This window comes from Ictidomys tridecemlineatus, chromosome 3, assembly GCF_052094955.1.
Source record: "Ictidomys tridecemlineatus isolate mIctTri1 chromosome 3, mIctTri1.hap1, whole genome shotgun sequence".
NCBI classification, from domain to species: Eukaryota; Metazoa; Chordata; class Mammalia; order Rodentia; family Sciuridae; genus Ictidomys; species Ictidomys tridecemlineatus.
The window spans coordinates 131305095-131317535 of record NC_135479.1 but is presented as its reverse complement, the minus strand read 5'-3'; the positions used below and the strand labels follow the sequence as shown (position 1 = coordinate 131317535).

The 12441-nt window shown below is 40.9% G+C and overlaps 1 protein-coding gene across 2 annotated transcripts in view; it reads left to right on the top strand.

Annotated features, from left to right (window-relative positions):
- Etv5 (ETS variant transcription factor 5) overlaps positions 1-12441 on the top strand; it is a 58898-nt gene that overhangs the window by 4036 nt on the left and 42421 nt on the right. The gene's annotated exons all lie outside the window — the stretch shown is intronic.

Genomic DNA, 12441 nt, shown 5'->3' with positions numbered 1-12441 from the left:
TAGTTTCTTTTAATAACTCAAGACTAAACCTGAAACTTTTTGTTCCATTTCTTATTGAAATTATTTCTGAAATGTTTCTACTCTATTGCAGGCAAGATTTACTGAACATAATTTCATCCTAAATTTGTTTTTTCTGCGGGGAGGGGCAGGGAGAGCATACTGGGGGTTGAACTTGAGAGCTTGCATATGTTAGGCAGACATTCTACTATTACATTACCAGTGCCCCCACACCTTCCCCCCGCCCCAGTACTGGGGATTGAACTTAGGGGCACTGTTAACCCTAAGCTACATCCTCAACTCTTTTATTTTTTATTTTTTGAGACAGGGTCTCACCAGTCATGCCCTGACTGGCCTCAAATTTGCAATCCTCCTGAGTAACTGGAATTACAGGCATATGCTACTGTGCCTGGCCTAAATTTCTTTTTACTTTTAAGAATATTGCAAAGGGGCTGGGGATGTGGCTCAAGTGGTAGCGTGCTCGCCTGGCATGCATGCGGCCCGGGTTCGATCCCCAGCACCACATACCAACAAAGATGTTGTGTCCGCCGAGAACTAAAAAAAAAAACTAAAAAATAAATATTAAAAATTCTCTCTCTCTATCTCTCTCTCTCTCTCTCTCTCTCTCTCTTAAAAAAAAAAAAGCTGCCTTCTGCTTTAAAAAAAAAAAAAAGAATATTGCAAAGCTCTGATCTCAAAATTGTAAATTAACTGACATATAAGATGCTGGGCCAAACAATTATTAATCATCCGAGTTCTTATAGCTTTTTTTTTTTTTAATACATTAAGCCTTTGATACAAATGATGAATCTGGATATTTTTTTTCTTTTAAAGAGGCAGCAGATAGTTAATGGGAAATTCCAGTTAATTGTGGTTTCACTCAACATGTTAATTTTGTTTCTGCTAAGCTATCAGAGGGTGTCACAGAGTGACCTGATTTTATTTTTCTTGCAGTTGCTGTGCCTTTACTGTTCATATAAGAGTAAAACCTTTTTATTAAAATGGTCATTAAGTGCTCATTACTTGAGATAATAAGATGCAGCTTGTGGCTCCAAAGATGGCTTTAGGTGCTGACAGGAGCACGGTTGATTTTGACCTGAAGTGGGGGGGGGGGCTGTCTTCAACAGGTTTGGGAGCTTTTATGGTCCAGGCAGAGCTATCAAGGACAAAGCTGGCTGATGAAATTTGAGCAGCACAGGGCTGCTCTAGAGAACATTAGTCACTGGCGAATGAGCAGGTTTAAGAGAGGCCTGGAGAAAATGCTGTCTCTCTTGAGAGTTGCATCATAGAAAAATTCATGTCTCTTAGTCATAGTTTATAATAGCAAGCACCTGAGCCAGGCAAGGATTCAATTTCTCATTTTGCACCAAGATTTTTCCCACCTTTTTAAATCTGTGTGCGCGCGTGTGCGTGTGTGTGTGCGCGCGCGTGTGCGTGTGTGCGTGCGTGCGTGTAAAAATGCCACTGGGAGAGAGGGTATCTTTGAATCTAAGTAAAAGCTGGGTATTCTAAATCTATTAAATGAAAGAACAGAGGTACCAGCTAAACATTCTTTAATGATAGGCCTTATGTCCAAGGCACAATGCCATGAAACTTTAAAAGGAATAGACTAACACAGAGATGCATGGTTACCTTAGCTTTGTCGTAGCTTGCTGTGGATGTTTTCTATATGAAAGGAAATGCTTATTAATTATTGCCCTTTGATTGCTTTCAAGTGATTGAGAAGCTTGCCACTGAAAGGCTAAATAAAGATAATTCAAATTTTTTTTTTTTTGTGTGTGTGTGTGAGAGAGAGAGAGAGAGAGAGAGAGAGAGAGAGAGAGAGCAAAATGAAAGACAGAATTTGTAATCTAACTTTGTTCTGTGTTGACAATTTGGCCCAGCCTTTCCATTTCTTGCTCAGAGCAACATAAACTAGAGTCTGTTTGGGAGGTGGCTTTCTTGGCAGAGGTTCTTTGAAACATTTTTATGACACTTTTGTTTGTTTCTCTGTAACCCAAAAGAGTTAAAAGGGAGGTGATTGCCTGTGCTGAAGCAAAGGTCTGTTCATAAGAGAAAGATGTCAGCAAATAAGATTTGTATTTGAAAAGATATTTATCTGGAAGAACAAGCTAAAGCAAAGAAATCAATAAATGTGTTTTGGTTCCTTAGAAATAATTCCTGCTTAGTGAATAGAATGTGCTAAGTTCAGTAATTAAAATACCATACCTTAAATGGAGGTGCTTTGGGAGATGTCCCTGATTACCAAGTGTGAGTTTTTTTACTTTGCTTTTTGCTTTAAATGCTTAAAATTGAGTTTTTCTATATTTTAAGGATAAAATTGCAGCCTAGAAAAGCCTCCTATAGCTCTTTCCCCCTCTAACTCTTATTTCTTGACATGGAGCTTAGGGAAGGATAGATTTAAATAGGTTTACTTGTTGAGAGGTTGGGCAAGAGCGCCATTATGGGGCAGTGTGGCCTTGAGCTGTTCATTCAGGCTGATCTATTTGTGGTTCAGACTGACATGGAGCCCCAGAAGAACTGCCAGAGTCCACAGCTGGGCAGGGCAGAGCAGAGAACCCTTACTTCTTTGGGAAGACTTTCCACAGCCTTGTGTTGGAGGCCTCCATTCTAGTTATCTCTGGAAGAGGCCATGATTATTCCAAGGGAGGGAAAGAAACGTATTCAAATTTAATGAAGTCTTAGGAGTTAGTTTGAATCACCCAATCAATGAATTGTAAACCACACTTATAATTGCCAGGAAGAGCAAACCTTTTTTCCCACAGTATCAGAAACATTTGTAATAAATGTTCTTACCAGTAACCACTGATAATGTCAGCTTATCCTGTTAAAATGATTTGATTTAATTTTCCGGTATGCATGAGAGTGTGTGTAAGTATTAAGAAAAAACTGCTAAGTAATGTGAGTAATTATTTTTTTTATTTTGGGATATCAGTTTTGAGGATTATGACTCTTTTGGGGGGGATAAACCCTTAAGTTTAACTTCTAAAGAGATTCTGTTTTCTAAGTTTTTCAGATTTGGGTTCCCTGCCCATAGATATCCATCCCTGGGTTATATGAATAAATGAAACTATTGTAAGTCTTATGGAAATGTCCAATTTACTTCTAGCTATGCAGACATTAATGAAGTATCTCTTACTACAAATTCCTAAAAGTCAAATTCAAGGAAGGAGAAAGTGTGACTTATGGACTATAAGCGTTCTACCAGTACCTTCCATTGTCCCTTGGTCCTGAGAAGTAACCCTAAAAATCCTAGACTGTTTGAGCTGGAAGTCCCTTGTAGAGATCATCTTGTCTCACCCCTTCATTTTACAGAAGAGATAATATAATGTCCAAATAGCTGAAGAGACTGACCATTGGTTTGGCGGCAAATAGGTTTAGGTGAAATGAGAAGGAAAAAAAAAATCTACAATAACATCTTTTAAGAAACTCTCACAGAGCTGCAGAATCAGGCTATGGGCAGGCTCAATGGATTCAAAACCCTGTCTCATCATTTCAGATACCTGGAGGTGACTCTCAGGAGAAAGCCTTAGGGAGATTGCCAGCCATTTAGTCCATCACCTCAATTCTCTTCTGTAATCCCAAGAAAGCTATTACATCTAGTGCTTCAAGTTTTTCCATTTAGGATTTGGAAGAGAGCAAGAAATTATAAAACAGAAAAATTATTAAAACTGATATTTCCTTAAAGACATATTAATGTGTATATACATATTTTATGTGTTTATAAATCACTGCACGTATGTGTATCTATATAAATGAATGTGTAGCTAAATACGTACATTATCATATAGACTACAAAACCAGGGAATCTGGGTCAGTATATCCATATATACACATCTTTACTACACATTTTTACAGAATTAACAAATAAAAGTCATAGATAAGATTGGTTCTCAAAAGCTCTTCAATGTGGGGGTGGAGTACATGTTACATTCTTTTTTTTCTGAACTGACTACTTGGGTACTTACGGGAGTAATACTAGATTTTGGTATATATAAATAGCAGTTTTTAAAAATGCAGACTTCAGGGCTGGGGCTGTAGCTTAGTGGCAGAGCACTTGCCTTGCACGTATGAGACACTAGGTTCAATCCTCAGTGCCACATAAAAATAAATAAAACTACAAAAATAATTTAAAAACATGCAGAACTTAATTTCTTATTTTTTAAAATATCTCTCATTTGTTTCAGTGATGGTATTGTGAATACCACCATCAGGATCTTGAGTAACAAAAATATTTAATACTGAGGAAAGAGCATGATAAAATCTTATTTTAAAATCATAGCTACAATTTAAAGGTTTGTTCTAAAATTCAAATGACCCCATTTTCCCCTTGAAGTGTCCTTTTTAGACCTGTGTTTCAAAAAGAATGGAACTACTGAAGGAAGTACAAGTAATTTCCTAAGGACTGACTAATTAACTGATAAGATCAACTTTTCATAAATACATTGCAGTAGATGGCTGGGGAAATAGGATTAATTGTTATGACAGCCCTTGAGCCTAAAACACATTGATCTTAATCCTGTGTCACTGTGAGATTATTCTGCTGAAAAAAAATTTCTTTTTCTTTTAACATGGGAAGCAGATATAGTAGAAATAATCAGTTCCTTTCTTTTGGGCAAGGCACATCTTTCTGACCCTGATGGGGTGTAGAAAGCTTCCACGTTTACTTGCTCTGAGGTCTAGGGCCATTTCCATTTGAAAGGATCCTCCTAAACTCTTTAGCATTGTTTGGAAGATAAGAAAGAGAACTGTAGGCACTTCACAAAGGAGAGGCATAAGAAAGTCAAGGCTATTGGTTTATACTTTTTAGGAGCAAGTGGTTCTGTAGGTAGGGAGAAGGAAGAAAAGAATGCTGAAGAAAGCATAAGGAAAAGCATGGTCCAATTTTACAGAGTGACTTTCAATGTCTTTGTTAGGCAGCCCCACTACCTACCCACTACTTGTCTCTGGAGAGGTTGCTAAATGATCTGAAATCCTTCCTGTTTTGATAGCCTCTAACTCTCAAGGACTCAAGACCTAAAGTACCCATTGACCTAAAAGAGCCTAAGTTTAACAAAGTCTGCTTTTTTCTAACTTTGATTCAGTTAGGCTTATTTAAAACAAAACCAGGTAGCCTTTTCAGTCCTTTATATTTCATGAGGAGACTTGAGGAGATAATCTCTGTCTTCCAGGCAGATCACCTGTGTAGGTTCCAGAAGCAACAAGATCCTGACATCTATCAAGAAGCCCCCAATCACTCGGGCCAGGGTTGTAGCTCTCTGATAGAGCATTTGCCTAGCATGTGTGAGGCACTGGGTTCGATCCTCAGCACTACATTAAAAAATAAATTAATTAATTAAAGGTATTGTATCCATCTACAACTTAATTTTTTTTTTAAAGCCACTGTCCATTCCTTTCTCCTTTAATAGCCTTAAATTTTACAAGATTAAGACATAGGTAGCTGATAAAGCCAAAAATTTGTATTGTCTGCCATTTCTACTACCTAAGAGTAGTATTGTGACTTCAGTTACTTGGAGTGGGATAGGTTTGGGTGCCTGATTCTTTGCCTAGAGACTGTTTCCTCCAATGTTTCGTGGGTTTTAATGATGGTAAAGCATATCCAGTCTCAGAGACTGACGGCCCCCTCTCAGGCATACGGCTGCCCTTGAGGCAGCTTGGGCCCCATCTGTGCCCTGGCACACAGTGCTTCTCTACTTGGATTCCAAGGAGCTCAGAGTCTTGTCATGTTGCAGCTCCCAGCTCTTGGATGAGTGCCAGGCATGCTGGTGCCATTACCGGATTAGGTTGCTTTTTTAAAAATTCATTTTGTGAACTCATCAAACTCATTTAACAGAGGCTTTGGTCGTCAGTTTCTATCATTGTCCTATTCCTCTAGGCTCTGCTAAAAGGAGTGGTGAGATACTAGGCTCCTAGTTGTGTGTGTGCGCATAAATCATATTATAATGTGTGTGCACCTTTGGGCCTGCTGGGGGAGATGAAATGGACTAGCAACTCAGATGTTAAAGGGAGAAGAGCCCCATGTGAAAGGAACCTGCCTAGCAAATAAAGGAGATTTCCCTGATTAGAAGGAACAAGTGTATAAGGAAATTTGCAGCAGAGGATGAAAGATTCCAAGAAGGAAGCTTAAATCTAGGTTTTAAAAAGCCAGGAATTTGAGTTTGGGCTCCTGAACCACCAAGGCATGGAGTGGGGATTGTAGTCAGAAAGACCTCAGAGGAATAGGGGCAGGCAGTGGAAAGATATAAACATCAGACATTTGAAAAACAGCCAAATGTGCTAAGAAAAAAAAAAAAAAGAAAGAAAAAGAAAGACACAATCTGTGAACTCAGTTATCTCCTGGATTTGATTTTCATAAAGAAATATGCTTTTCCTTGAAATAAAATGTGGTTGTCAAACCGGCTCCATCAGCTCTCCCTAGGGGCAGTTATTAAAGGTTTGGAAAAAAATCTCTAAGAAACCAAACCAGTTTTTGCCTTTGTACTTTTGGAAATCTTGGAGTAAATTTCACCGTCCAATCCCAGACTTGCACATTCTTCCCTTTTAATGTCTCCTGGGCATTCAAAGGGTGTTCCAAACCCTTCCAAACCATGCCAAAGCCAAGAAAAGGCACTGTGAAACTGTCCTAATAGGGAGCTCACAGCCCCCTTCTCTGCAGCCAGAGAATCTGTGTCTCCAGAATCCCTCTCCCCTGGGAGGAAGCCAGGTGGCTCCCAGTGTAGCTACTGGCAATGAATGGGAAAGAAAGTCTAGAGAGGCAGGCTTCCAGAGAGAGAGAGCTGTCTCTTAATGCAAACCAGCTCGCCCAGGGGCAGGAGAAATACCAGTGAACTCTGTTTTTCTCAGCTGGAAGCTACACTCCGATTCTGAACTGAACTGCTTCTGAACTGGGCTGCGTATGATAGTTTTTTTTTTTTTTTTTTGCCTTTCCCCTTTTGCCAGAGGGCACTTCCCTGACCTCACTTATAGCAGATTTGCACACCCTTGCAGATTTCAGCAACAGTCTTGGCTGTTTAGATCCTAGGGAGGGTGCAAAGCTGGCAGGCGCCCCTGCAGGGTCTGAATTTCTTACATAAACAGAGCACACTGGGCGAGCAAGCGTCCCTGCCGCGACAGCTGGGCGCTGGGCACTGTTAGGTCTGCCCTAGCTAGCTGAGCTGCAGACTCCCCCTTTTGCCTGAATGGAGCATTCCAAATTGGTTGTGAATGGAGGGCGGGGCTCACTTGCAGACTTTTCAATGAATAACCAGACCCCATTGTGCAGCCTGTGGAAAAACAACCAACTCAAACAACACTGGGACTGTTAGAAATATGCTTGTGATTGGCAGCTTGGAGAGCCTCCAAAATTAGTTTCCTTTGGCTTCCCTGCTGCTCCCTGTTCTCCAAGCCTGGGCTTAAAGGAGTTTGAGTTTTCTTTTAAGTGCTGTCTTTAACCCTCAAGCTGCCTGGCTGATGGGGCTGCATTTACAGGGAAGGGCCGCCTCTAGGCCAGGAGTCCTCTCCCTATTGGCCCCATCTTGTCTCCCTTTTTAGACTAGCTATCTAAAGGGCAGGATAATAGAGGTAGCTTCCCCTGGAGAGAGGTGTTGAGACTTGATCTGAGGATATTATCCTTTTATCTCCTTCCCTAGAGTTGTGGCTTTAACTCCCCACAGAAGATTCCTGCCTGCCCTTGGGCTCTGACCTCCATTGCTCTTCACTCCAGGCCTGAAGAACTTTCCACACATGGATATTTCTTGATTAGGTTTATTTTTTAATTTTTATTAATTTATTGTGTGTGTGGTACTGGGGATCCACATCTCCAGTCCTTTTTATTTTGTTTAGAGACAGGGTCTTGCTGAGTTGTTGAGGCTGGCCTCAAGCTTATGATCCCTCTGCTTCAGCCTCCCCAGTTGCTGGGATTACAGGCATGTGCCACTGTGCCCAACTTCTTAAGATTTTAACACTGGATTGACAAAGCTGTAATTATCCCTTGGCCGCCTTTCCTGTTTAATTTCCCACTGTGGATGGATAAATGTCATTTTATAAAAACGCAAACTCTGGTATTCAGCTGTTGGGGAATCTCACTATGGCTGCAACCCTTGCACTGGGCACTAATCAAATACTTTGCCTCCCAAAATGAGCAGAAGTACCAGAAAGAACCCAGCCTCTGATCAAGCCCCAAACCAGAGTGACCTCTCCTCACACTGGAACCAGGCCAGGTTCTAGGGCTACACACACCTCAGCAGTGTCCACCATTAAACATCCTTCAGGGTGGGCATGGTTATGCCTGTAATCCCAGCAATTCAAGGAGGCTGAGGCAGAAGGATCACAAGTTCAAAACCAGCCTCAGCAACTTAGTGAGGCCCTAAGCAACTTAGCGAGACCCTGTCTATAAATAAAATATAAAAAAGCATTGGCAATGTGGCTCAGTGGTTAAGCACCTCTGGGTTCAGTCCTTAGTATCAAAAAAAAAAAAAAAAAAATCCTTCAGCTAGCTAATACCCACAAAGGGCTGGGTGGGCTAGCCCAGGGCTATGTGATAAGGATCAAAAGAACAGTCAGTTAAAAAGCAAAACAAAACTTAATAGTAATGATTCCATGCTTTTTCCTCAGGATTTTATGGATCCCTTTTTAGTACTTACTCTACATCTTCACAATAATAATACTGCCATTTGCACTTGTGTTTTGTCATAAGGTTTTTTTCCCTGAAAGATTCCCTTTGCTGTAAATTGATCTTGTAAGCATGCTTTCCCTTCCTTATTGAAAAACAAACAAACAAACAGGCCTGGGCAGATTGTCCTTTGTGAGAGAGTTTGAAATGTGTCAGGAGGTGACCCTAGATACTGGTTGTGCAGGATGGTGCTGATAGGGGGCTTCTCCACTGGAGCTGAGGGGAACTTGGCTTACATAAACACTTTTTAGCTGAGTGCTTGGAAATGCTTTGTAATGGCCTGAAAGAGCACTTGACAAGGATGTTTTATACTTTCCCATAAAAAAAAACACTTAGAATGGAAGAGGGGGATGTCTCTTGCCCATGGTCACCCTTAGTGAAGACCAGATCCAGAGCTCACTCCAAGTTTCCTAATCTGCGTTTTAATAGAGAAAAACTGAATGAAGGTGACTGCACTGTGCTGAGGAATATCTTGAGCAAGAAAGTTTCTGTGTCTCCTCAATTCTCTCTTCTTTTCTTCCTTTCCTGACCAGCCATAGAATTTTATTTCTTGAGAAAAGCACGTAGGGCCTAACATATTCTGTATCTTGATGAATATTAAATTTAGTCCCTGCTTCCAATCTCCATTTGTTGAAATAGGGAAAAAATGTTTCTAAGGCTTCAAGTGTCTCCAAAAGCAGAGAGGCCCTATGATATGTTTATATCCAACTCAGCTACAGCAACCAGCTCTGCACAGTCAATACCTAGGAAATGTATTTTGCACGTGACTACATTCTCTCTTCTCTCTTCCAATACATCTTCCAATAGGCCTAATACCCGCCTCTTCACTAGTAGGAAAGTAACTCTTTGAATCTCGAAACCTGAATTCTAAGAGTCCTTGGGATGACATTAGGAAAAAAATATGCTATTTCTTATTTTTTTTAATATTTATTTTTTTAGATGTAGATGGACTCAACACAATGCCTTTATTTTTTTTATGTGGTACTGAGGATCGAACCTGGGTCCCGCCCGTGCTAGATGAGCGCTCTATCACTGAGCCACAATCCCAGCCCCTATTTCTTATTTTCTGGTTTTTTTTTTTTTTTTTGAATGCTTACATTAGTCAGGTGCTCTTTGGCTTCATTTAAACTTTGTGCAGCTGATACTTAATGCTTCCAGTAAGACTGCATGTGCTAGAGAACAAGGCACAGTCCAGGCACCCTGTTCACTTTCTTAGTTTCTGCTAGTAGGAGGAGGGCTGTGGACAGAAGGGAATGGTTTTGGAAGGAGAAGCTGATTCCTCTAGGGTTTGGATTTTCTCCTGTCAGATTTTAAGGATGAATTTTAAATTTGAAGTTGAAGATAAGATTTTCCACAGGGTTTAAATGCTATTTCAAATACTGTTATATTTCATTTTAGTGCCAGTTTAGAAGAGAATTGTATAAATTGGGAGTAAGTGTAGAAAGGATGATAAAGCTTAAGGTTTGGTTTCGCTCCTTCCTTTTTCCTTTCAGGAAAAATGCCCTGTTACCCTTAATGTAGGTGGTGTGTTCCACCCGAGCAGCCCTTCCTGGTCCGCCATAGCAGGGCTGGAGTGGGAAGACTAGGGCTCTCCTCAGACCTCTTTCTCAGGATTGAAAATGAAACAGTTGCCTATGGTTGGTAAATGTTACTATTAAAACTCTTTGAACAGCCATCCAAGGAAAAGTAGTAAGCTGGTCTGAGGATGCTCAGATCCTCCTTTTGGTGTAATCAGGTCAGTCAGTCACATTTTTTTTCCTGTCAATGTCATATGCACAAAAGTAACCAACACCCCAGATGGAAGCAACTCTGTGGCTGATTCTAAATCCCCAGCCCACTACAGTGGAAGGGGGTAGTGCATCAGAAGTGGGGATGGGAGGGAGTTCCTTATTTTTATCTTGGTTTTTTTTTTTCTTTTTTTTCATTTAGATCTATCCATGTGGACACGCCATTTACTAAAACTGTTAAATACTTTGGTTTCTCCAAGGCCCACAAGTTCTGGGATGTGATTCTTAATTAGAAATAATCATTCTGCGTACACACACACACACACACACACACACACACAAAATTTTCTTGTGGAAGAGCTCCATCCATATCTATTGACACATGAGCCCTATCTTAATCAAAGTTGGCCCTGTTCTTTTCTAAGCTCCTTCTCTTTAATTTCTTATATTCAAGCTCTCTTGAGTTCCCATTCTTAGAATTCTAAAGCAACAATTCTAAATTGTTAGGATTGTTAGGACATGTGTCCTCGGAAGGAAAGAGGCTGCATAGATCCAAGTTGTCTCAAGTACAATGCTGTTGGAAAGAGTATGAACTTCAAGTAAACCCCAAAGTAGTTCATCTAGGTAAAAAAAAAAAAAAAAAAAAAAGTCTCTGCTACTGTTGGCATTCAGTTTTCTTCCTTACTGGATAACAGCTTTTCTGTTTGGAAATGACTATTTAAAAGATGCAGTTTGTACCAAGAAGGAGAGAGCACTTCAGTGCTAGACAATCATTCTTACCCACAGTTTACCATCTGTGAGTCAGGACATTCCTGATTTAGTACATATGTACAAAGTGGGCTCTTCTTACTTCCATGACCACTTCTTTGGGAGGAGGGAAGAAAGAGCATTAACACAAAGAATGTCTTTCCTTCTGTTTAGCCAGAGTTAGAATAGAAGCCTTTGAAAATCACCTGCGTCTTTCTTGTTAGTATGGACAGAGGTGAAGAAAGGACAAAGCCAGTGTCTCAAAATCCTCCTAGCAACCCGCCTTCCTAGCGGATGCCCAAGAACATGCCAGCATTTCTACTCTGACAAACTTGATACTGGAACATATGTCACCCTCATGGCTCTTTTGTTCTGAAGACGGGCAGTAGACCAGTCTGTGCGTCTCTGTGCAGAACCCATTACCCTGAGCTCTTCCCTGGGCCCTCTGAACCTTTAGAAGGTGGAAATGGCTTCTAGCCTTGTGCATTGGGAGGGGTAGACAGCTTTGAGGAGCCCTTTTGCTCTTCCTAGCCAAGCTTCCCTTCCCCATTTGTCCCACTGTCTATCTTTTAGGGCCTGAGTGTCATTCTTAACCTGGGTCACATTTCTTATCTCTGGAGAGAAATAAAAAGGTAGTAACTAGGGAGACTGAGGCAGGAGGATTGCAAGTTTGAGGCTAGCCTCAGTCACTTAGCGAGGCCCTAAGCAACTGAGTAAGATCCTGGCTTAAAATAAAAATTAAAAGGGCTGGAGATGTAGCATAGTGGTAAAGTACCCTGGGTTCAATACCTCTCGCCCCCCCCCAAGAAAAAGGTGGGGCGTGGGGAGAGAAGGAGAAAGGGGAATTACTGGGGACTGAAGTAGAGCAAATTATATTCTGTGCTTGTTTGGTTATGTCGAAATGAACCCCAGTCATGTATAACTATAATGAAAACTCATTTTAATAAATGATGGGGGAAGTCTTGAAGTCCCCTGGAGTTTGAAGTGCCCCCCACATTTTTCCCTGGTCAGCCCGAGTAGTACTGTCCACCTGTTTGGTTGTAGTTGTAAATAACTCAGTGACATCTTAAGCGGACTTTCATGGGGAAAATTGGGGGTGTCATCTTCAGAGTTGGTGATGTGATTGTGAGGTATCGTGTGCTCCAGAGCTAACTGCTACTGTTGCTTGAAGAGGCCATGAGAAATGGTGGAGGGGAAGGAGGGAATTTCTTGCTGGATCCTTGAGCTGGGCCAGCAGAAGCAACTCTCCCAACTGCCTTCCCTCCCCCCATGTTAAATGACATCACTAGATAATGTCGACACCATAGTTCAAATAATATG